The following is a 27,136-nucleotide window of genomic DNA, read 5'->3' as shown; positions in this document are numbered from 1 at the left end:
GAAATAACATTGGGAACCATAAATACAGTCACTTCTCTATTTTGATAAGTTGGTTTTTTTTTTCTCTGTGATCTATACTGTACAAAGGGGGTTAGTTATGATTTTTTTTTTAGACAAAGTTTCACTCTTGTCTCCCAGACTGGAGTGCAATGGTGCAATCTCTGCTTACTGCAACCTCTGCCTCCTGGGTTCAAGCAGTTCTCCCACCTCAGCCTCCCAAGTAGCTGGGATTACAGGCGCCAGCCACCACGCCTGGCTAATTTTTTTTTTTTTGTAATTTTTTTTTTTAATAGAGATGGGGTTTCACCATGGTGGCCAGGCTGGTCTCAAACTCCTGACCTCAGGTAATTCTCCCACCTCAGCTTCCCAAAGTGTTGGGATTACAGGCATGAGCCACTGTGCCCAGCCATCATTTTGTTTGTAACAAACAAAAAACTGAAAATAATTATAAAACAATCTCTTTTTTTTTTTTCCCCTGAATGTCAGCATGAGTCTGACATTGAAACAAACACAATCCAGTGCTTATCCAGAAGGGGCACTCATTGAATTATTGAATTTACAGAATTACCTGAAATACAATTTATTACTCTGCACTGAACAAAATAACATTTTGATTAAGCTAAACTCCCAGAATAAAATGTTGTTTGGCACTGGCAAACCTCAAGGAGAATATACTACTTTCAAAATGTGATCCTAATGTGATATAATGTAATTGCATTATTGTTATCTTACAATTATTATGAGATACGTTATGCATTTAATGAAGAAAATTGAGCAACTTCATAAAGAATAAAGCCAGTTTGTGAAATTTTGAAGACATAAAATTATGGTAAATGGTTTGAGTTGTAGTATTTTATTATGTAAAATATGTGTCAATATCATTATTACTTCACTTTCCAGGGTACTTTATGAGCTTGTTGTAATACAATTTAGTTTAGTGGAGTGCACAGTGAAACAAGTATTCTCTGTTCCTATACAACTAATCTTTGCAACAGCTGTGCTTTTTACCGTCTTCAGCTGTTCCAGTTACAACAATCATCCTTTTAACAGCTCAACACCTGTCTCTTATTATATTTGTGCGCAATTATTAATTTCTTTAAATTTCCCATCCCTTTTCGTGCCTTTGCATTGCTTTATATTCTGATGCACATTTACATGCTCTATTATATTAATTCTCTAATTTGATCCCCAAAACCTAAAAATTATTAGGAAGTTAATTGTGCAGGGATCAGAGGTTTTTCTCACAGTGTAACTCTGTTAAATGACACAGTTTGTTCCAGCTTCTTGCTGACACTGCAAAGAATTGTCTAGAACGAAGAGTTCAATTACTTTCACAGTGCTAATCATGTATCATTATGTGGAGGCATGAATCCTTAATTCCCAAGCCAGTGCTCCAAGCAGCATGACAGCAATAAAAGACACATTCCAAATTCCTCTGTCCACTGCAGCATGCAGGTAATAACTGAAGAATACAATAATTGTGTCTACTTGGCTATGTTTTTCATTAATTTGAATATTTAATACCCATAATGAATCACATTCCATTAATTTTTATTCACCCACAAAAAAGAATTGATTTCAGATGCATTTTTCAAGGCTGAATATGTATTTACATTTTTTTGAGAACTTCCCCCTACAATTTACTTCTCATCATTTGTCTTTCTAATTTTTCAAGGTACAAATAAAAGTCACAAAAACACCGAACCGAGTTTCCCAGGTGAAAAACACCTCAGCGTTAGTAAAGTCGGACTACTCCTTTTCCCCACACAACCGCAGACACATAGGTTAATATGTAACCAAGACTGTTCTCTTGTTCAGTTTTCCCAAGGTCAACGAAGTAATGAAATAGGAGAAAATAATATTTTGTTTGTTTTATAGGTAGGAAAATGGCTTATAAAATCTCAGAGCAGGGTGTCATCTCATTAAGATAAATGTAAAAGTAACTCACCAATCAGTAGTTATGGACACGGGAAATGTGTCATCATCAAAGCTTGTGTTTAATAACAAAGGTGCTGGTACACTTCTGGCATAAACCACTTTCTGTCAACATTTTCTTTCTTGTCCTCCCATTCTTCTTCTCCTCCTTTTTCCGCTCTATTTGCCTGGGCATGAAGTTTGTTGGCTCTGTCTAGTGCTGTTACCAGTTTGTTCTATAATCTGTGCAGCTATAAATTCCCCCCCCATACTCCTTCATAGCTTCCAAATCTGGGATAGGGTTGTAATCAGATTGCCCCTTTGAACAGAAACATGGATAGCATAGTCCATACTCTTAAACATTTTTTTTTCTTGCTAAAGCTTCTGCTTATTTTATACCTGCTATTTTGTGGGGTATTCTTACCTATAGGAATCTTAAAGATGTTTTACAGTTGCAAACACATCAATTTATTAACAAAAAATAACTTCAAATGGAATTTTCTAATGAAATCACTTCAATCAAATAGTAACACTGGCAAGAAGTAAGTTTCAAATGGTTTCCCTGTTTTTGTTTCTTTCACTTTCTTCAAAATTGAAAAGGAAAATAATTTTTCCCATTTTCCTTTTTTCTTCCCTCTATCTTTTCTTCTTTATTTCCTTTTTCTGTTTTTTTTTTTTTTTTTTTTTTTTTTTTTTTTTTTTTTTTTTTTTTTTGGAAAAAAGGTTAGTCTTGTGTCCTTTTGTATTCCATGTACTAAGTTCCTACACCTGGACTTCAATAGGTATTCAGCAAAGTTTTCTCTGTGACTGTTTTCTAAATAACCTGTAAATACAGCTTCAATATTATCTCATTTTTATTGAAAAGATATACTGTTTTTCAAAAGTTCAATCTATGACAGTGGTTCTTTCTTTTGTCCAGTCTCTTCCATAGCATAATACTTACACTAAAAAAGTTCTCTACTTCATATTATTGGAAACTAGTACTTTCTGTGTAAGCCGTGATCTCTATAGATATAGCAGATTCTTTTTATGGTTAACTGGTAATATTTTGCTTCTGTTTGTTATGTAATCCACTTTGACTACTGGGAGGTACAATTTGCAAAGATGCCACTGTGTTACTTTGAACATATTTTATAATATGAACATGACAGTTCCTATAGATTTTAATGACCAGAATAAGAAATAGATTATTAGAAGGATCAGAATGATTATAAACAGACAATAAGAATTATCAGACTTGATCTGGGTCAACGCAATGAGACTGGGAACAGCCAGGGATCTGGAGAGTTGGTAACTGTTATGAATCATTTTGAAATAATTGACATTTATATTTTGAAAAGGACAAAGTAGTGTAGATTATTAATCCTAGTCACACTTTGAAATCATATAGAAATCTTCTAAAAGTTACTAATATCTAGGCTGTAACCAAATCAATTAAATGAAAAGCTCAGAGATAGAGTGTGGGCACCTGTATGTTCAAAAGCATCCCAAGTGATTCTGATGCAAGGAAAGGTTGCTGATACCTGGGCTGGAGTCTTGGGTTAAAAGCACAATGCTGCCAAATCAAACCAATACTTGCTCTTATAAAACTAGTGCCTGGCTACCTTTTGGACATTGGTATTCATTTCAAAAGATATTTTAAATTAGCTTTCTTAAATATCCCATGCCATTTAAAATTGTCATTCTGAAATTCACCTTAAAACATCTATAGTCATGCATTGCTTAACAGCAGGGATATATTCTGAGTAATGTACCATTAAGAGATTTCATCATTGTGCAAACATCATAGAGTGTACATAGACCTAGACAGTATGGCCTATGCCTAGGCTACACAGTATGGTCTATTGCTCCTAAGCTACAAACTTGTACAGCATGTTACTGTGCTGAATATTGTAAGCCCAGCTTGTGCAATCAGCAGCCTATGGGCCACATGCAGCCCAGGACAGCATTGAATGTGGCCCAACACAAATCTCTTTCCCCTCCCCCTCCCCCCCTCCCCTCCCCTTCCCTTCCCTTCTCTCCTTCCTTCCTTCCTTCCTTCCTTCCTTCCTTCCTTCCTTCCTTCCTTCCTTCCTTCCTTCCTTCCTTCCTTCCTTTCTTTCTTTCTTTCTTTTCTTTCTCTCTCTCTCTCTTTCTTTCTTTTTCTTTCTTTCTCTTTCTTTTCTTTTCTTTTCTTTCTTTCTTTCTTTCTTTCTTTCTTTCTTTCTTTCTTTCTTTCTTTCTTTCTCTCTTTCTGTTTTCTTTTTTTTTTTTTGCGTATCAGCTATCATTAGTGTTAGTGTATTTTATGTGTGTGGCTCAAGATAATTCTTCCAATGTGGCCCAGGGAATTCAAAAGATTGGACACCCCTTCTGTAGGCAATCATAAAACAGTGGTAAATAGTTGCATACTTAAACATATCTAAATGTACAAAAGGTACAGTAAAAAGACAGTATTACAATTCCATCAGACCAGCATTGTTTATTTGGTCTGTCATTGATCAAAATATCATTATGGGGTACATGATTGCATTTACATTTTAACATTTTATATTAAGTCACTGAATTCTATGGTTTTACTGTTGGAAATTATGCTTTCTTTTTTTTTTTTTTCCTCCTTCAAGACTGAGACATCTCTTTAATTTTAATACATTAAGATATTTTAGGCCAGGCATGGTGACTCATGCCTATAATCCCAGCATTTTGGGAGGCCAAGGCAGGCAGATTGCTTGAGCTCAGGAGTTTGAGACCAGCCTGGGCAACATGATGAAACCCCATCTCTACAAAACATAGAAAAATAAGCCGTGCATGGTGGCACGTGCCTGTAGTCTCAGCTACTCAGGAGACTGAGGTGGAAGGATGACCTGAGTTCAGGAAGCGAAGGTTGTAGTGGAGGCACTGCACTCCAGTCTAGATGATAGAGCCAGACCTTCTCTCTCTCTCTCTCTCTCTCTCTGTCTGTCTGTCTGTCTCTCTCTCTATCTATCTATCTATATATTTTTTTAAAATAAACACGATGTTTAAATTTGTAATTTTATAGAATAATTATTAATAGCCATTCATGTATATTGTCAGGTACTATTTCCATTTCATTTAATTTTTTCTTTTAAAATAAAATCAGTTTTTAAATATATATTTTAAAGTACAATTTTGTATCTTTGAATTTTTTCCAGGTAAATAGAGATTGAAACTAGAAAAGACACTGTTAGTTCATATATCTATATTTAGAAAAGTCACATTAAATGTATCTATTCTTTTTTTTCTTTCCAAATTTTCAAGAATGCCTATCTTTTTAATTTTCTTTATGTGACAGTCTGCCATCTCTTTTCTTTTCTAGATTGTGGGGTTTTTTTTTCCAACCACTGTAATTTATGTGTGGTCAGTGTCTGACACACCAACATGTATTGATTAGCTCTTGCTGCATAACAAATTGCCCCGAAGTTCCATGACTTAAAACAGCAAACATTTGTAACTGTTCTTGCTTCTCTGAAGGTTGTCTGAAGTTCATCTGATGTAGGCTGAACTCAACATACGGCTTTGATGATCACCCTTCACAAGCCTACGGAATGCCTGGGGTGACTCCATTTCAGGCCCTGGGAACAGGGGGTTTATGTTTCATGTATCTCACATTCTTCTCCTGGTACCAGAGTGCCACCTGGCGTACGCTTTTTTCATGAGAATGACAGAGGCACACGAGAGCAAGTGGAAACACAGGAGGGCACTGAAGTCTTGGCTCAGAAATTGCACACTTCTACCCATGTGCTATTAGGCAAAACAAGTTACAGGGTAAAGCCTGACTGAAGGGTGGAGAAGCATATTCTGCCCTCCCTCCATGAAGCCCTGCAATAGTGCGGAAGCAGGAGAAAGTTGGAAATGGGGCGAGTAAGACCGTTTGTTACATAGAACTACCCCTCATTCTTGTGCTCCTGGCTGATATCACTGACCTTTTAAATGACTCTTTTCCACTGAGCTAACACAGGCCTCAGAATTCTTCTCAAGTCAGTGTTCAATGAAGCTATGTGATATTGAATCATTGGATAGACCCTGTGTTCTCTTTCTTATCTAGTATCCACTTTTTTCAAGTCTAATATTTCTTTCTCTTTTAAAGTTCAGACTTGACATAGCTTGGACAATTGGTCTAAAACATTAGTTACCCAATATATTTTTTATTTGATCAATGGTTCCTTTTTGCTTTCTGTTGGGATAAGATTGCAAGGGAAGGATGACACTCCTGTCTCTTGTTGAGGTTTTATGCATAGCCATTGACTTATGATCTTAATGAAATTTGACCAGAAGTAACTCATATTCCTCCGAAGAGTCCTTTACTTGTGAGACGCTTCAGCACTTTCATTTGCTATGTGGTTATAAAAGCAAATATTGAAATGAAGGTGTAATGCTAAGCCATTAGAAGACAGAACCCCTGAAGCATCACCCAGACCCTTTGCCAACTTCCTTAAGCAAGAAATAAAACTTTTTCTTAAGCCACTGAGATTTTGGGATTTTTCTGTTACCCCCTAACTTAATCTGTCATGAATAAACTAGATTTCTCTAAAACTGGAACTGAATGTAAAGAAATATATAAATAAATTCAATTCACTGGGGCTGATTCAATATCCCAGACGAACAAGAACAGTATATTCTCACAGATTTAGGAAAGAAAAACCTAGTAGAAAAAATGTGAGTGATTTATAAAAACTGTCTTAGTTCTTTTTTTTTGACCGCTGGTTGTGGTTGAAACTGATGCTCTCTAGAAATATTACCGTGCTGGACAAGAGCTGGTAAAGTAGGAGAAAATAAAAATAAGTGAGAAAAGGAGTGGCTTAAAAATATCAGGCAAAGGGTATATCCTTAGGAATTTTTCCTTTTGTGCTGTCACTCATACCTGAGAGCTGAAGTTTAAATATGGAAGTATAGATGGAGAAGGTATCTTTGGAAGAGTTGTCTGTTCTGCCTTTGCTTTATATCTGACTAACCTTGGACTGAAATTTAAGATACTACCCTTTCAGTTCTCTGCGTTGATTGAATTCCTTGCCTGCCTTGCAAAATTGATTTTTTCCCTTATTTTGCTGTCTTGGAAAGAGCATTTTTATTTTTACAAACAATATATAATCGGGTCTAAGCAACATATATATCTTTTTTTTAATTTGGAATGTTTTGTCCAAGTACATTGAATACAATATTGATGCAGTTGAGTTTATAGCTACCATATTACAATTTGTTTTCTTTTAGACCCACTTGTATTATGTAATGTTTTCTTACCTTCTTTGCCTTCAATTGGATGAATGAAATATAATTTTTTATTATTTTTTTTTCCTGATAACTTGTTGGCCACCTAAGTTTTTATTGTTCTTTTAGGCTACTCTAGAATTATGCTCCTCAGTGTGATGGCCACTAGCCACAGCTGGCTATTTAAATTTAAATAAAATTTAAATTTCAGTTTAATTTAAATTTAAGTAAATTTAAATTTCAGTTTCCTAGTCCCACTAGCTACGTTTGGAATGGCCAGTGGCTATGGTATTGTTAGTACATACACAGGAAATTTCTATAATTACAGAAAATTTTATTATACAGTATTCCTCTGGAGAGTGCAGCCTATATGTGTATTGGGGTCTATCTGAAATTATTATTCTTACCACTTGCCTGATCATGCTAGAATCCAAGAATAGTCCGGCCCTATATACCCTTTCCATACTTTGTGTTATTGCCATGTGTTTTAATTCTATATATTTTAAATAAACATTTAATTTTACTTTTTTGATTTAGATTTACAGAAAAATGATGATGCTACACAGAGTTTCCAAATAACCATATTCACTTTTCCATATTATAAACATCTTACTTTATTAAGTACATTTGTCTAAATTAACAAACTAATATTGATACATTATGATTAATGAAAGTCCATACTTTTCTCAGATTTCCTTAGTTTTTTACCTAATTGGTTTTTTTCTGTTCAAGGATTCCATTATGATACCATATTATATTTAGTTGATAAGTAGATAAACTTTTTAATGTCTCAAGATTTAATATTATTTTGTACAGTTAATATTTGTTTCTATTTGCCCACTTTTTAAGCACCTATTTTACCCTTCTTACCGCTTTTATTTTTGTGAGACCATTATTCTTTTTCATAAAGAATTTCCTTTTTTATTTATTTCAGTGAAAGTCTTCTTCAATACATTTTTAAAAACTTGCATTTACCTAAAAATGACTTTATTTAATATTTATATTTAAAGAGAATTTTTACTTGGCATAGATTTTTTAGGATGGCAGATATTTTCTTTCTGCATTATGAAGACACCATTTCTTTGTCTTTTGGTTCCCATGGTTTTGGTAGACAAACCTGCTGTCATCCTTAAGGTTGCTTCTTTGAAAGTAATGTATCATTTTCCTATGGCTGTTTTAAGAATTTTCCCATTCCCTTTGATTTTCAACAGTTTTATCATAATGTGCCTATTTGTGACTTTCTATGTAATTATCTTGTTTCATATTTGCAGAGCTCCCTGTAGATTCTTATTAATCACTTTCATTAATTTTTGTTAAGTTCTCAGCCATTGTTTCCTTAGATATATTTTCTATTTCAATCTTCTCCTTCTCTTTATATGAACTCCAATTTTACATATTTTAGACCTTTTCACTCTGCTATTCATGCTTCTAATGCTTTCTTTATTTCACAATCATTTTTCTTTCTGTATTTCGCTTATTATATTTTATTTTGACCCGTCTTCCAGTTTATCTTTCCAACAATCTTATTTTTTACTGTGTTCAACCTGCCAGTATACCCAACCAATAGTTTCTTAATTTTAGATATATTTTTCAGTTCTAAAAGTAAAAAGGTGTTTCAGTTATGTGATCAAATTCCTTCTCTTTTTCTTGCTCATCTATTTATTCCTCTCTTCCTCTATTGCCATTAACATATCATTATTATTTTAAGGTACTTATCTGTTTCTCTGTCTGCTAAATGGAGGAAGATAACCTTATCTTGTGTCTCTTGTTTTTTATTTGCAATGTGTAGCATTAAATCAAAATTATTAGGCAACAATTAATTGATTACTCAAGAATTCAATTTCGAAGGTGATCCATTTATTCAAGTAAGCAGACAAAGGTCTTAAAGGGGAAACTGAAGTCTTTAATTTAGTCATGTTAATCTTGTGTGACCACAGATGTCTCTGCTGGTTTCTTTTTAATCCAGTTCTTCTCCAGGGACAAGAGTGGAATCCCTTTCTCTGCCCACTGAAGAAATTGAAAGTACATCTGTGGATCACCAATACATTTCTCCTTCCAAGACTTTCCACTGAAAATATGATAGTCACTCGGACCGGTTCATCTGAATAGTCTTTTCTCTTTAGCATCACATTACTGTGAAACAGTCTGCTTTACTATTTTTTTCCACTGTTTTAGTGGCTCTTTTTTTTTTTTTTTTTTTAACCAAATAGATTCTTTTAAAGAAGTTTTAGGTTCCCAGTAATATTGAGTGGAAGGTACAGAGATTTCCCATATGCCACCCTGCTGCCACTCCACCCCACACATAGCTTTCCCCATTTCAACACTCCCAGCCAGCAGGGCATATTACCACTCTGAACCTACACTGACACATCATTATCACCTTAAGTCTATAGTTTACATTACAATTCACTCTTGGTGTTGTGTGTTTTATGGCTTTGGACGAATCGATAATGACAAGCATCCGCCATTATAGTATCATACAGAGTATTTTCACTGCCCTCTGGTCTTCACTGACTCCACTCTATGGCTCAAGTTGTACCATATTTCGCTTCCACCTCCCACTAACCCCAGGCATCCACTGATCTTTGCAGTATCTCCACAATTTTGACTTTTCTAGAAAGCCATATAGTTGGAATCCTACAGTATGTAGCCTTTTCAGGTTGTTCTTTTTTCACTTAGGAATATACATTAAGTTTCCTCCATGTCTTTTCATGGCTTGATAACTCATTTCTTTTAAGTGCTAAATAATATTCCATTGTCCAGATGTAACACAGTTTATCCATTCACCTACTGAAGGAGATCTTGCTTGCTCCCAAGTTTTGATTATTATGAATGAAATTGCAATAAACATCCATAAACAGGTTTTTGTGTAGACATGTTTTCAACTCCTTTGGGTAAATACCAAGGAGCATGATTCCTGAACTTCATTGTAAGAGTATGTTTAGTTTCATAAGAAACTGCCAAACTGTCTTTCAAAGCAGTTGTACCATTTTATGTCCCCCCAGGCAATGAATGCGATGAATGAGGTTTCTGTTGTTCTACAGCTTCTCCTGCATTTGGTGGTGTGACTCTTCTGGGTTTTGGCCATCCTAATAGGTGTAGTGGTATCTCATGGTTTTAAGTTGTATTTTCCTGATGACATTTGATGGAGCGCATCTTTTTTTTTTTTTTTTAAGATGGAGTCTGGCTCTGTTGCCCAGGCTGGAGTGCAGCGGTGCAATCTCGGCTCACTGCAAGCTCCGCCTCCCGGGTTCAAACGATTCTTCTGCCTCAGCCTCCTGAGTAGCTGGGACCACAGGCGCCCGCCACCACGTCCAGCTAATGTTTTTGTATTTTTTTTTTTAGTCAATACGGGGTTTCACCGTGTTAGCCAGGATGGTCTCGATCTCCTGACCTCGTGATCCGCCCGCCTCGGCCTCCCAAAGTGCTGGGATTACAGGCGTGAGCCACCGCGCCCGGCCTGCAGCGCATCTTTTTATAGGTTTATTTCCCCTATATTTATCTTTGGCTGCTTTACTTTATCAAGGTTTTTGGATTACCTCTTCTGCCTCTTTCCTATCCAGTTTTGGGGATAATATGTATGTTTGAGGCCACTTAACTTTCCAGTCTTGTTTTTCCAGCTCTGTACAACCACCGAACACTCTGCTGATTCTGCTCTCCACATAGCGGCTTTCTGCCTAGACCAAACCACATTCCTTCCCTCTTCCTGGTGCTCTAGCCATAACAAATGCCCTAGCGGCTGCAGATCACCAGCTCATTTCTCCAAAGTCTCCCCATGTCTAACATACTCGTTTTTAGTTTTTGTAGCTTCCACAGAAATCCGGTGTTTTAAATAAGCGATTGTTATATTTTATCTATCTTTCCTACTTGCTTTTTGCGGAGGCATTAGTATGGCATGAACTACTCAGTCCTCTCTCAGTTCAGTCTTTCTAGATTTCATTTCTGTCTGAACATTGCGTTTTCATTTCTTGAGTTTTAGTGTAAATATGGCACACCTTGAATTATTATTTATGAAATTGCTTTCAGAAATAAAAATAACCCTGAGAAGTTCTCCATATTACCCTAAAATGTGTAAATATTTTAACTTTTTTTGTTTTTTGTTATTTAGGGTAAAACTCTATAACCTACACAGCTTAGCATCTTAATCTTCCTTCAGCACATTGATGCTATGGTAAGTATTATTTGGAGCACAAATTAACCGTAGTATGTTGAAATAGCCAATGAGTTCATTAAGGCTACAGGTGCAGAAGAATAATTATTTTTGTGCGTTTCTTAATGTCTTTTTGCAAACTTTCTTAGGCATTTTGGCACGGGTTTCTGTCAATGACAACCTGTTCTCAAGCTTTGAAATGCTGTTTTTATTATCCTCAATTTTCTCCCTAGTAACAAAGTTTATTAGTGAAGCTAATAGCCATGAATGGTGGTTCATTAACTGAAACTTCAGATTCACTGGTTTTAATAAGAAAGCCTATAGTCACTTTTTAAATCACTTTCACATGTACTTAATTTCTTCTAATCATGTTTTTTGTTGCTTTGTTTTCTTTGTTTAAAAATAACTCTAAAAGGATTGATTCATTAATACCAACAAAATGGTTGAGTTTGTAACATTAATAAACTAGAAAAAATAAAATCCTAATATCTTTTCAATGATATAATTTAAATGCTCTTCTGATAACAAGGATTTAAAATTTTTTTAAAAAATATTTGTTTTTGAGATTAAAATGTAAACTTGTAAGGAGGAACCAATTATTTGATTTTATGCAGACCGTAATGTGTCAATATTTCCTATTTTGATTTACTTTCTTCCTGTTGTTATATAGTGTTTTGTTTCAAGACAGTGTCATTTGGTCCTGAAATGTTATTTTGTTTCTTGTTGCTATAACAATAATTTAAATAAATACCCCAAACATATGTGAAAACTATTTTCAATGTATTACAAATAATTTAACATGTATGTCCATACACAAATACATATACATATATACACATATTACAAATAAATATATAAATATTATTCCATTATACTAATAGTAGAAAATATAACTTTTAATTGCCTGCTATCTTGTCGCCTCTTTGTAACAAAGAGTGGTCTTCATTATGTGGTCAGTTTTCAAAGCTGAGTGAAAGTTTACTTGATAGTTACAGTGCTTGAAATCTTGTATCATGAATTAGGTTCCACAAAACTCCCATGTATTTATTGGAGTTTTAACAAAATTGCAGGATTCTGTACTACTTGGGTACCAGCAGGAAGTAACCGCTGGGAGAAGGAATCACAGCTGGGAACAATTAAGAATGATTAGTTTGTGGCTGAGAAAATCAAAATGGAAAGAAACTTCTCTTCAGGGGGAATTAGGAGCTGCATTCCCAAGCATTGCTGAGCTAAGTACAATTCTCAGAGGAACTTAGGGCTGAGGAAATATGTGAATTTCAAATATTTGGAGGTTTTCTCAGCTTATTTAGTATCTACATACCCACCGTGTGTTGACGCCATTGGATATTTGCAAGAAAAAGAAGTTCAAGTAAATTCACCAACCTTTCTTCCTACACAGTTCCCAACTTTTCTATACATCTCAGGGTTTCCATAATATTTTCATTTGACTTTATAGATAAAATGTGGATGGTTTCATAAATTTTCCCTATTTATTTCATAGAGATTCAGATAGTTGTGGTTTCTGAGAAATTGGCAAAGCACTTAAATATCAGTTCTTTTGAAAAAAGTGCACAGTATTGTGCATAAGATTGGTCTGAATTATCCTTTAGAAACTGTAAAAGTGTCCAGTTGGAATTTTAAGCAAGAGGTACGCAGAAACTTTATACATCATTTCCTGAAACTGCCATCCTGGATAAAGAATTGGTTCCTAAAAAGCCAGATAAGGGTGTGCTTAATAAAGCAAAAGAAGTGAAATAAAATTCCAGTAGAATGCATAGTTTTTCCCAGTTTCATTTGCTTTATAGCTGAATTATGGTGATGCACAGAAACACATAATAGTTCCTTTACATAGGCTGCATTTGATCAAATTATAAATATAAACTAAATAGAAAGTTGTTTTCTAGACCTTTTTAGTAATCTATCAGAGATTTATTTAAACATTATCAGTTTTATTTGTCAGTGGTGCTTTGTTGTTTTATGTGGATAAACTTGTTAGTATAGCAAGCTTTCTTAAAAGAAATATGATAATGTGGCCGGGTGCAGTGACTCACGCCTGTAATCCCAGCACTTTGGGAGGCTGAGGCGGGCGAATCACTTGAGGTTGGGAGTTCGAGACCAGCCTGACCAACATGGAGAAACCCCGTCTCTACTAAAACTACAAAATTAGCTGGGTATGATGGCATATGCCTGTAATCCCAGCTACTCGGGAGGTTGAAGCAGGAGAATCACTTGAACCCAGGAGGCGGAGGTTGTGGTGAGCCAAATTTGTGCCATTGTATTCCAACCTGGGCAACAAGAGCAAAACTCTATCTCAAAAAAAAAAAAAAAAGTATATGTATGTGTGTCTATGTGTGTGTATATATATATAATGTAATATTAGGATGTTGTAAGCAATAATGAGTCTATTTCTTTCTTTTAGTAGGGTTATTTTTATATGTAATAATCTACCTAACATGATAGTCTCGTGTGTCCAGATTTTTCACAATAACAGTTTTTTCTCTTTCTCTTTTTCTATTCTTTTCTTTCATTTTCTTTTCTTTCTCTGCCATTACTAGTCATGCTCAAAATATCACACATGAGGAACAAAGTGAAAGTCAATTTCTGAAATCTATTTCAAATACATCACTTTGAAGGACCGGTGGTTCAAAGAGCCTAAACAATATAGAAGAGGGAATTGTGGTTTGGTGGGATGATAAATGACTGAACCAAAATTGGTTTTGGGTTTTATTTCTAGATACGTAAGTACATCTCTGTGTAAACTCACTTAGGTTACTTCATTTATTTCACTGCATCAACCATTTTAGAGACGGATCATGCTAATTCTGGATGCCAGATGATTGTCTAGCCTTATTATTGCATATTATTAGAAATATATTAATAATAATACACTTCATTTCTAGCCTGGAATAATTATTGATTAAAGTACAGAAAAATCATGATTTAAAATTTAGTGATCACTGGCCAAGGGAAGAAAGTAGAATGACTGGTTATTGCCAAACTGGCTTTCTATTTCCTAAACCAGTAGCTCTCAAGTTTTTTCTTTTATCTAAGTTCCATGAGTTCTTCTGTGAAAGAATCTAAGTTTCAACATAATAAACACAAAATCTCACTTTTTTTCCAGGTTGCACATGCATATATTTATGTGGATTTTATAATGTTATTTATAATAAGATTTAGAAATACAAATTACTGCAATAATATTTGGGTGTATATTTTTGCTGTTAAAGATCCTATATCTAATAATGCTGTTATCTCTTGAACAAGGCAAATCACATTACGGTCATGAGTGGATTAATAGAGCTGCTACCTAGACTGACAAAACACACTAAAAATGGCTGGCAAGTTGGAGCTGGGGTGGTATGGAATCCTACAAAGAAGAACCACAGAAAGCATCATTAGAAAGAAAGCCTAGCATGTGAGTTAAGTGAACGCCTTCATTTCCAAGTTTATCATATATTACCCATAACATTTTTCCACTTGCAACTGGACCTGGGAATTAAGTCAGAAAGAAATCTTACGGATATTCAGGAAAAATTTTTATCACTAGTGATCTTCAAACTGGGATTGACATGTTAATCCTGGGAGTGTAAGAAAACTTTCTAAGGGGTAAGGGAACCCAGATGTTTTAAGGAATATTTTTCAGATTCTCCACCTTTATATGACCTCTTTTCTAAAATTAATCTGTGACAGTTTTTGCGATAATTCTTCCATTTCATCAAAGAAAGGCACCCTACCATACCCCAAATTTTATCATGGTGCTTTAGGCACCCTCAATACTAAAACTAAAAGTTAAAGGAATGACCCCTTTAACTTTTGACAACTGATCAATGCACAAGAAACCATCAGAGATTTTCACTGTTCTTCATACGTGTTCTCTTAAGCATACAGCATGGCATCAGACAGCAGGGTAGTTTGATTTGTGTGGGATCTTCTGGATTCAGGTATTTGGTAGAATTGCACTGTGGGATTAATGGCCACGTTTATTCAAAAGTTTTGTTTTGTTTTATTTCATTCCTCTTTTGTCCTGTTGTACAAAATGCATTACTCTTGAAGGAGATTAAAACACAGCTAAGTAAATATCAGTAAGATGTACTGAGCAATAAAAATATTTTTCTCATATATGTAATCATAAACTATTCTTTTTCACTGTTCTCAAAATTCACCCTTGGAAAACTTTCAAAAGTACTTTCAAAAAGTCAAAGCAAAACAGATTATTCATATTGACTTTTTAACTCTAACTGGAATATTTTCAAGGACTATTAAATGTTTCATGATACATTGGCTAAAAGTCCAAGATAAAACTTTATTATGATTTCTTTCAAGTTCAAAATAAGTCATACTGTGAAATATTTATTGCAATTGTAGCCTCATCTTATTTCATTTTATTATATATTTAGTATTTTTCTGCCACCTATAGACAAAGTCTAAAATTATATGCTAGCTCATGGATGGATTCATTTTAACATTATATTCTTTTCTCTTTCATTGGTACATTAGAAAAGTTTGATCATGATGTATAAAGTTAATTATTTCTTATTTGATAGTTGGTTCTTATTCAGTTATTCTATAAAATTGAATCCAGGATGTCAATCTCTCCATATAAACATTTTTCAAAGAATACCATAACTTATATTTTCAATTTTATTAATACATTTAATTTTAGCTATATATCATGCATTAATTTTATATTTTATCTCATTATAAAGTAAAGAGAAGCTGTATGTTTTTCTTCTTTTTTTCTAATATTATACATTTGGATAAAATAAATATATTGGATCTCGTTTGGTTTAATTTTGATGAGATAACCTCTAGTAATTAATATTGCAAGATGATTTATTCCTTAGCTTTGGCTAATTGTTTGGTAATAAGAATGATTTTGCCGTTTAGGCTATATTGTGAAAATGTTCCATAAATGAAGTAACCAAAATATGCAAGTTCAAGGTTTCAAAATATGAAAGCATATTTTACAAAAATTAAGATGAAAAATAATAAAAATATTCCGTTGGAAAATGTGTGTTGAAATAACTATATTTTAGTTTTTTCCAACTTTTTCTGACTATACTATGTATGTTGGGGGTACAGGACCACCCTCAGATTTGATGATTTAGTAGGATGACTCATAGGACTCAGCATATAGTTGTACTCAGTGCTTTAATATTTTACAATGGAAGTACAAGCACAAACAGCAAAGGGAAAGCGTGCATGAGGCGAAGTCCTGAGAAAACCAGGCACACGCTTCCAAAGTGGAGACAGGGCACACTTAATTCCTCCAGCAACAAGTGACACTAACACTTGGGAATTGTTGTTTGCCACAAAAAGCTTCTTTGAGACTCACTGCCCAGTGTTTTACTGGGGGCTGGTCACCTAGGTACCTGCTGCCTGTCATGTACCCAAATCCCAGACTACCAGAAAGAAAGCAGGTGTTCAGCCTAAGCCATATTGTTTGCATAAACAATTTAGAAATCATAAGCCATTATTATCATCTAATGGTGGTGGGAATCCACTCAAAATCTAAGTTCCCAGGTGCCAGTCATGAGCCAATTTTGCAGGCAGACCTTTCAAAGGGATAGCTTTTTTGTTTGTTTGAGACGGAGTCTTGCTCTGTTGCCCAGGTTGGAGTGCAGTGGCACGATCTCAACTCTCTGCAGTCTCTGCCTCCCGGGTCCCAGCTATTCTCCTGCCTCAGGCTCCTGGATAGCTGAAATTTACAGGTGCATGCCACCATGCCCCATTAATTTTTGTATTTTTAGTAGAGACTGGGTTTCATCATGTTGGTCAGATTGGTCTGGAACTCCTGACCTCAGGTGATCCACCTGCCTTCGCCTCCCAAAATGTTGGGATTACAAGTGTGAGCCACCGTGCCTGACCAAGGATAGCTTTTTTTAAAGTTCTATGTCAACTCCTTTCTGCACACTTGCTTTAAAAAAAGGTGTCCCCAAGTAAAAGAGCTACCATTATAATTAAGAGCCACTTGCTAAGTCTTGGTAAAGCTTTTCTGGGATACTTTTCAGATACTGAGAAAGTAAATTCTGGGCAAAATATTCTTTTGCAGGTCAGGTGGTTTCAAAATTTGCTTTCAACATGATTAAAAACAAAATATTTGAGTTATTAATTGATATACTATTAAAATCATTCCTGATAATATATCACAATTTTGCTATAACATTCAGAAGAAATTTACAAAGTAAGTGATATTGTTATCAAGATCTCTTCTATTACCCGCAACTTATTACGAGCTCATGTAGTTCTTTTTGGTTGACATTAAAAAATTTGAAAAGGAGTTTAAGTAAACAACACAAATACATTCTAAAATCTATAAATAGGTATTAAACATGAAAGTAAAATTTTATTGCAAATATATCTCTTAGAAAATTAGACTTTTTTATTTTTTATTTTTTTTTACAGTGAATGTATAGACTCATTCTAGTTATTGGTCATATTCATTCAGTGAGACGTGAACTAACTTAAAATAAAGCTCACGATTTTCTTTAGGAGATAACATTTGCAATAGTTACTTTCATGTCTTATAGATTTAGCAATATGTTTACGTTATTTACTTAAACTCATTTGAAAAATTGTAGATATAAACCAAACGAACTACATGAAATTTCAAAATATTTTAAAGTGATAGGTGAGCGAAGATGAAGGCAGTAGCTTAAACTACTTATATCTCACTTTACTGAGTTAGAAAAATTTCTGTTACCCATGGTTATAAAATCAGGAACTGAGATGATGAGTAGAAGGGCAAAATAAAAAATTTCTGTAATTAAGAGGATATAAGAGAGAAATACAAAATTTAAAATTAGAATCATTAAAAGTTAAAATATTTCTGACATGTAAAGGATAATGTAGATTTTCAAATCTTCTCTCATTTTTACTTTTCAGATAAAATAACTGCAGCCTAGAAGTGTTGATAATGGGAAGAATACAAGCTTAATATCGAGTGGACCAAGATTTGAATCCCAAAGCTACCATTTAAAATTTGTTTCCTGGCCAAAGGTTTTACCTACTGTAAGTTTTATTTTCTTACCCTATACAATGTGGCTAATACTTATTTTTCTACACTGTTTTAAATGAAATTTATGTGTTCCTGTATAATGCCCGGAAAAAAAATAAGTGGCTGAGAAAGATTCCTTTTGGTTATCACAGAACCAGTTGGTAACAGAACTAAGGCAAGGCTTCATCAAGGTTTTCTGATTTCAGTCCCAGGCATAGTCTATCCTTGAATCTATGATATTTCTAAGTGCTATCCCAAGTGAGTTGTTTTATAGCAGCACTCTAAACATGATAATATCATACATATTTCAAAGTACTTTTCATATATTGTTTCATTGAAATAATGCATCGATGGGGTAAGCATGGAATATGGGACTTTTCCTTAATGAAGTTCAGGAACGTTAAATGACTTGCTCAAGATTGTTTCATTACTAATAATTAGTGATGGAAGGAGATCAAGAATTTAGCTTTTCTGACTTCTAAAGAAGTTTTCTGACCACAGGCTGTTCTCATCTACAAAATGAGATTGTTAGACTAGATTGTTGACCCCTAACTGGCACTTCTTTCTCTCTGTCTCCTTCTGAGTCCTTTATCAGGGTTAAGTGCAAAGGTCTGTTTTCCGGCCACAATTCTCAGGGGTCCAGTTTTCATGTGGTGAAGAGAGAGGTAAACGTTTTGGGTGTCCCTTGACTTTTTCCACTCTCTCTCCAGAGCTGTAGGGTAGGCAAGAGCCTCCCAGAGGCGGTTTCTGCATGGGACCTGGCCCCTGCTTGAGGCGTACCCCCACGTTCTTGCTAGCTTTTCTATCTCTTCCTGCCATCTCAGTACTATGATTCAGGGAGCTGAGATTTGGACACGGGCTTAGAGGGGAGGAGCAGAGGAGACAGCTTGACTTATTTAATTAAGGGCCATCGAGCCCAGGATGGAGTTCCCTGGTTGTGCCAACATTTCTTGCCTATAATGACGTTATTATAAGACACCCACACCTACCTGGCTTGGTCTCTGTTTAAGTCTTTTCTTGGTAAATCTTAGAGGGTAAGGTGGCTGCAAAAGAAACAATCACGTACTTAGAAGTCTACATTTCTACTTGGGTGTGAGTGTGTGTAGGGGTGTGTGTGTTTGTGTGTGCGCGTGTGTAGGGTGTAGAGAGAAAAGCAGAGGGGAACTTTGAGTTCCTCTTAGATACCAACAGTCAAGTATAGACTTCTGCACAGATGCATATATTGTTGGTTCAAAAATACATAAATAAGACACATATAAGAGTGTTTTCATTCACTTGCCATTGATTTGCTCAAGCATTTATTCAATAAATATTAACACCCTATATGCTCCAAACCTTGTACTTGTGCCCTGGATAAAAAATATTAAATGAGACACTACCCCTACCTCAGTGAATTCAAGCCTGTTGGGAGAAATTGACAATTACAGCGTAGTAAATGACATGATGGCAGCATGTACAAGAGACCTGTGTTCAATGAGTTACATCACCTGAATCAGAATGGTTTCCCAAAGGTGTCAGGAGAGAATATGGAGAGAGATTCAGCAAGTTCAGTTTTGGACATGGCTTATTGAAAGATATTTATCTTACCTGCAATGGAAATCTCTAAAGGTTAGAAGTTTACATGAATGGCCTCTCAACTAGGGAATGAATAAGCAAATTGGGGTACCTTCACACAATGGGGTATTACTCAGCAATAAAAAGAAATGAATTTTTGATACGTGCAACAGCATGAATGAATCTCCGATGTGCTGTGCTGAGTGAAAGAAGCCAGATTCAAAGGTATGATTCCATTTATATGATCTTCTGGGAAAGATACAATTATGAGGACATAAAGCAGATCAATAGTGGCTAGGGGTTAGGGGTAGGAGGAGTTTTCTTCAAAAGTCATGGGCGAATTTTGGAGGCGATAGAATTGTTCTATATCTTGGTGGTAGTAAAGTCTCAGAATTGTTTCAGAATTGTTTACTAAAAACAGTGACTATTATTGAATATAAATTACACCTTAAGTTTTTTAAAAGGAGAGTAAGAATTCGGCCGGGCACGGTGGCTCACGCCTGTAATACCATCACTTTAGGAGGCCGAGGCGGGGGAATCACCTGAGGTCAGGAGTTCGAGACCAGCCTGGCCAACATTGTGAAACCCAGTCTCTACTAAAAATACAAAAATTAGCTGGGCGTGGTGGCAGGCACCTGTAATCCCAGCTACTCGGGAGGCTGAGGCAGGAGAATCGCTTGAACCTGGGAGGTGGAGGTTGCAGTGAGCTGAGATTGCGCCATTGAACTCCAGTGTGCGCAACAAGAGCAAGACTCCATCTCAAAGAAAAAAAAAGAGAGAGACAGAGCAAGAATTCGCTTAGCTGTGTCCCCAAAGGTGCAGACTTGCATGTGCACACACACATGCCCACCTACAATACTGCTAGGGTGTTGCGTTCCTTTTTCCTCATGTTTTCCTGTGGAAATCTCCCCAGAAGTGCTCTCAACAGAAATGTTATTGTCTTTTAGGCAGTAGAGTTCTTCATTGGCTGGGACTGTAGTGCGCTTTGCAGGATGTTTGGTAACTCTGGCACGCACCTACTAAATGCCAGGAGCATCTCCTTGCATTTCTTCAAGTCTCCTGTGGAGTCTATCTGCAGCCCAGCTGAAAACCACATGCTAGAGCAAAATCCCTGAACTCTCTTTATATGAGGAGGGATGCGTTTTCTAATTCATTAGTGAAAGAAGGAACTGGTGTGTTTGACTTATTTTTTTCCCTTTTGTTCTTGAGGGCAGAGGGAGGTGGAAACTGCCTACTTGTAGTGAAAATTAATTGTGGTCTGCTTTCTTCCATAACTGGTGGAGTTGACTTTGCTTCTTGCCATATCCTGGGGTTAGGGGTGTGTGTGAAAGTTCAATTCGCATGAGTGTCAGCAAGCCATCTGTCAGCACACCTGCCATGTGTCCTCCGAGCTAGCTTCTTCCAGTAAGAGAGGTGGCGCATTCGTTTCCATCAGTCTGACTCCTGTGTCTATTGTATCTGATCTTGGGAAGGAAAGAGAAGAATGTTAATTATGGATCCACCACTCCAAATATATGTAATGTTAATCCATAGAAGTATCAGATGGGATACTACTTATATTCCAACCTTCATTCCCTGCTGTAATGCATGCCTTGAGTGTATTAACCCAGATCCTGGAACTCAAAGTAATACTGAGGAATTGTGAACTTTTTGGAATTAGTGCAGTAGGTGTGTACTGAAAATCGGTGCCATTTGCTTCTTATAGGACAACAGTGGTTTCTAAGTTCTTCCTCCACCTTTGAATGTAGCAGGTTAAATTTACATAGCAGCAGTCTGTGTCCTGGTGACCCTATGTGAGGTTTCCTAATTGTGTCGCTGACAGATCCAGGCTGACTTTTGCACTGCAGTTTGTACTCAGCACACAGTATAAATGAAACCTTCAGTGTTAGGTGGAGACAAGCTTTTGCTTTGAAGTCTGGAACCACTTTTTTTTTTTTTTTTTTTTTAAAGCAAGAAAGTCTTTCTTTTGTGAGATAATGGAAGTGTCATAACATGGAACATTATCAGATCTTTTTGTCAGTGACTTCAAAAGCTAGACACACTACCACATACATGCTGAGGTTGAAAATTCTTGTTTAAACTAGTATTGATGGCATTTTAAGATGACAGAGGTGTACTAGCCTCTGAAAAAATGTTAAACAGGCAATTTATTCCTCCCACCTTATAACAGAGTCCTTCCAGAACTCTCCCATTAGTATCCTTGTTCTTTCACTGATATCATCCCACGGAATGTGTCTAAAACTAGTTGACTAATCTAATAAACTGTACGACTAAAGTATCAGTAGGTGTTCAAATACACCTCACCTTGTTCTAAATGGCTCTTTTTTTTTTTTGAGAGGGAGTCTCCCTCTGTCACCCAGGCTGGAGTGCAGTGGCGCGATCTTGGCTCACTGCAACCTCCGCCTCCCGGGTTCACGCCATTCTCCTGCCTCAGCCTCCCGAGTAGCTGGGAATACAGGTGCCCCCCACCACACCCGGCTAATTTTTTTGTGTTTTTAGCAGAGACAGGGTTTCACCATGTTAGCCAGGATGGTCTCGATCTCCTGACCTGGTGATCCACCCGCCTTGGCCTTCCAAGGTGCTAGGATTACAGGCATGCGCCACTGTGCCCGGCCCTAAATGGTTATGTTTTAATATGTAACACCACCTCTTCTGCTTTTTAAAAATTGCCTTTTAAAAGGACTTCAAAGATTTAGCCAAGGGATAAATCTTTTGGGCTTCAGGCCGTAAAACAGTTTGTGGGAGGGATATGGTGTTCTCAGAGACCTACAGATAACACTGCACAAACGGTTCCTGGCCTTGTAAATACCAGTTTCTGGAACAGAGTTTCCGAATTTCTATCTCAGAAATTATGTATTTAATAAATGTGAGAATATTTTGTGTCATTTTATCTGATCGAGGCTGCTATGTATTGTTTTATTTGGCAGAGGAATTTAACAGATATTTACTGAGTGCCTCCTGTGGACTGGGAATAACGATAATAGTAAAAACATATATAATGTCACTCTGTGCTAGGCGTACTTCTAAATATTTCTTTGTATTGATTCGTTTTAACCCTCACAGCAATGCTATGATGTAGTTACTCTCATTAACGTATCCATTCTACAGATGAGAAAACTGAGGGGTGATGTAACTTGCCCAAGGTCACACAGCTGGTAAGAGGTGAATTTGGTTTGAATTCTCACATTAGGCTCAAGTCTGCTGGTTGGGTTAATGTCGGAAGAGATGGTAAGTGGTCCATTTCAAAGATAATTTTGTGTATACGTGTAACAAAAACAACAAACATGAATTAGATTTGTGCAGGATGGCTCTAATTATGAAGCAATAGCTTTTTAAGTAGCATTATTTTGTTCACACTAATCGTTTTTTCTCAAAATTAATTATTTCTTCCATAATCTCTTCTGACAAATAGTTTTAGTTTGGCATATAGGTAGAAGCAAATTTTACAGAAATAGAATGTGTAGGTTTTTACGGGACAGTGTAACATTTCTGCTTTTTAATTTATAAATGACTAAAAATCTTCCATTAATAGGCACCTCTCTTCTCTTAGAAATGAAGCTTTACAAAAGACTTAAAAACCTAGATTTAAGATATGTATGCTATTTAAACTGATCAAAAGTACAAACATAATTTGACACCTTTTAAATGCATTTGTGAAATATCTTTAAACTGTATTATTGACATTTCTCTGTGAAGAGACCATCATGTGCTGTGTATTCCTACTTTTAACTAATAGCCACTAGCATGCATGTAAACTTTTTATAATGAATTTTATAAATATGTCACAATTATCTCAGCCAAAACCCAAACCACATACAATATTCGTTGTAATAGATGCAAGTACGCAGGGAGAACTCATTTTCAGATCTTATGTTTGCTTATTAGATGTTGAAAAATGTAGTAATGATGTACCAGTGGAAATAGTTTAGGTACGTGGATTTATCAAGATATCTTGTTGAAAAAGTTATTTACATCTGTACCATCTTCTCTATGTGTAGAAAGAAGCAACTATTCTTCCAATTAATTCATTCTAAATTGAGAAATTGCTTAGAAATTAAGGCAGAGAAAATAATCATTACTACTCTGTAAATGAACAAAAAGAAATGATTAGAGAAGACATTAACTGGTTCAATATTTTGTTCCTTTTATTGACTTGAATAAATGTTCTACATTTTTGTTATAAAACATGACTTTTTATGTTAAACATTCTCCTTAATACTGTTGGTTTGTTGGTGACACGTGGCTCCCTTTCTAGAAGTGGGATGGTGACACCTCAGTCCTTCTGGGAGAAAAAGGAGGGTGACCCACATCCCCCATCCCTCATCTTGAAGTCAGGTTCATAATTGATAAGGTAAACTTTCTAATGACTTCACAAAGAACCAACCTCAATCAACTTTGGTAATTGGTAAAATCAGCACTTAGCCTTCTGATATAATGGCAATAATTACATAAGAAAAAAAGTTGTGAAAGATTAAATGTGCATTTCTCTCAGACTCTTGAAGGATATTTGAATAATTTCAAAAGTGGAATCAGTAGTATCAGCTGAAGAAACTTGCTTAGCTAGAATGTTGGACACGTGGATCTAAGTCCCTGCCCTTCCACTAACCAGCTGAATGGTTTTGTGTAAACCTCCTACATGTTTGTGCTTGGTCACCTCATTTGTCAAGGTAAAGGCTGAAATGGGAAGATAATGAACCATATCTTTTTGGTCTCTTTTCCATTCATTACTCTGATTTTACAAAGAGGGCTGTATTCCCCTGGTGAGGTTGAAGATGAATCAGGTTTGAGAGGTCCCTGGAAGTGGACAAATGGTTATCAGCAGACCTCTCAAAGTGTAACTAGTTCACTGAGCACCTACTACTTTCTTTCCAGGTCTCTGAAAGGCCAGCAGAATGCTATCTCTTTATCCTTGTCAGTGCCACACCCACTAGCAATGGGTAATGTGATCTCATTAGAGTCCATAGAGTCTGTGTTTTAGAATCTAATATCTCAACATTAAAAATACATTAGAGAAAGGGATATGCTTTCACTTTTCCCCAGAGCAGTGCTCTTTAGAAAATTGATACCAGGCCAAAAATTAATTGTATTAAATCACAATTGATCAAAAAACTAAATTTATCTGACACGCATTTCTTTTGGACATGTCTATTTTTTTTTGCAATGGTTATATGAGATTTTTTTATTTTTGCTATCATTTTATGTTAAAAAAAACTATTTTCTAATGTATATGATATGATTCCTGACTTAGATTGCGGTTGCTCTGAAGCAGACCGTGAGATGAGGATTTGGGTGAACACGGTTTATTAGGAAATATATCCAGGAAAAACATGTAGATGGACGGGGACCTGAAACAGAGATGGGAAAGGAAGTGAAGGAAAGGGAAGAAATCCAAGCAAGCTTGCATTACATAGTTAGACTCCATGGAAAACATCTGTGGCTCAATCCAGCAAAGAGGATCTGGAGATAAGGCCAGTCACTTCTTAGAATCGTCCCCATCAGAGACGAGGGTGCTGAAGTATTTACAACTGCACCATGAGTCATGATGGGGGTATGTACATTTCTAGGCATGTTTGCTTTTTCCTGTGTGTTGTCAGAAGGGTTCTGGCAGATGGAGGTAGGCCTCCGACAAAGAGAGCAAGTGCTGCCTCAGAGAATAAAAATGAAAGACATGAGCAAAGAGATGTGAGAGTTACGGGCAGAATACTGACAAGGTCCGCTGCAGGTCCATTTGTAATTACATTCCACGAGCAACCATGAAGCTGATGAATATTAGTTAATGAAGTCATTTTGTATAAAGAACAGGGCGGTAGGTCCTGCTCATCTGTTTTACAGACTAATGTCTGTATTGATGAGTGCATTGCAGGAAGCAGATGGTCCACCACACTGGGTAACTTTATATTATTTAAAAAATCTTTTAATTTTGAATTTTTGTGGGTACATAGTAGGTGTATATATTTATGGGGTACTTGAGATGTTCTGATACAGGTGTGATCACATCATAGAGAATGAGGTATCCATCCCCTCAAGCATTAATCCTTTGTGTTGCAAACAATCCAGTTATACTCTTTTAGTTACACACTGGGTAATTTGAGAAGAGTTTCATCAAAGGGCTCTTTAGTAAGGTGAGGGCAGAGGGTTAGGAAGCCATGGGGGATCAGTGCAGAACTGGTTGTGTTGTGAATGTCACGCTTAGATTGGAAGGGGTAAGGAGAAGCAGCATAAAAATGCTGTGTGAAGAGAAGTTGGCGGGAAGCCTGCCTGGGGAGTGGACACTGTGTCTCATGTTCTGTCTTCCTTCCCTTTCCGGCCAGGCCTCTGATCAGCCAAATAACAAGCTGGAGGACTCAGGAGGCCCTTGCTTTGGTTCCTATTGGAACAATACAACAAAGAACAGGGCTGAGAAAGGGCAAAGGAAATACAGAAGGACGCCTGGAATATTTGCACAGGGCAAAGGATGACTTGCTGAGTTAATTTAAAGTGATGTAAATTGCTAAGACAACACAGCAAAGCATTCCTATCATTTTTTTTTTCCCCAGGAAGAAAATCTAAACATTTTCTTCAGGATCTTCAATAATAAAAATCTATTTATCAAACATGAACTTCTTTTTCTACCCTTTACCAGACTGCCCTGCTTACTTGTCTAGAGCAGTTACTAAGAGAGAAATAACCTGATCCTTAGTAGTTCTTTCTCATTACCTGGCAATGAGGTCTTTCCCAGTGCCTCAAGATTTGACCTTTGACTCCATTTCCTATTTATCTCATAATGCCTGAGTTTTTATGGCCTTCTTCTCAGCAAAAAATATTTTCTTTGGTCACATACATTCCTTTCTTTTGTCTTAAGATGAAATAGGTTATTTCTTATAATTACATAGTATATGTTTACTATAAATAATACCAATTTTTAAAAATGCTAGTAAAATTACCTTTAGTCCACCAAGCAGGGAATAATAACTCATAACATATTGCTGTATATCCATCCAATATTTTTCAATTCACATACACAAATGTGTGCACACACATCCTTTCTTGTAAAAATGGGAACGTTTACAAAATGATTTGCATTATTTCCTTTGATTACTCACAGAAATTCTTCCATATTTAGGTAGGTAGATCTGCATAAAACTTTTATCACTGCAATTTTTTAAAATTATAGGAATGTCAAGTAATTTATAATATTTGATGAATTCCATAATATTGAACATGTAGATGATTTCCAATTTTGGGACACTTCACAATGATAAATAATGTGACTACAAACTAATTGTATATATGTTTTTTACTTATCCTTGATTTTCTTTGGCTAATTTTCTAGATTT

The 27,136-nt window shown here is 35.9% G+C and overlaps 1 long non-coding RNA gene across 1 annotated transcript; it reads left to right on the top strand.

The window, feature by feature from the left end:
* Nucleotides 1-24,075: 24,075 nt before the first annotated feature.
* LOC112610607 lies at nt 24,076-26,413 on the top strand. Its single transcript, XR_003116442.1, has 2 exons — nt 24,076-24,171; nt 26,132-26,413. It is a non-coding gene; the product is annotated as an uncharacterized LOC112610607 (long non-coding RNA).
* Nucleotides 26,414-27,136: the final 723 nt, after the last annotated feature.

This window comes from Theropithecus gelada, chromosome 17 (assembly GCF_003255815.1).
Source record: "Theropithecus gelada isolate Dixy chromosome 17, Tgel_1.0, whole genome shotgun sequence".
NCBI lineage: Eukaryota > Metazoa > Chordata > Mammalia > Primates > Cercopithecidae > Theropithecus > Theropithecus gelada.
Note: the sequence above shows the minus strand (reverse complement) of the source record. Positions and strands in the feature narration are given on the sequence as shown.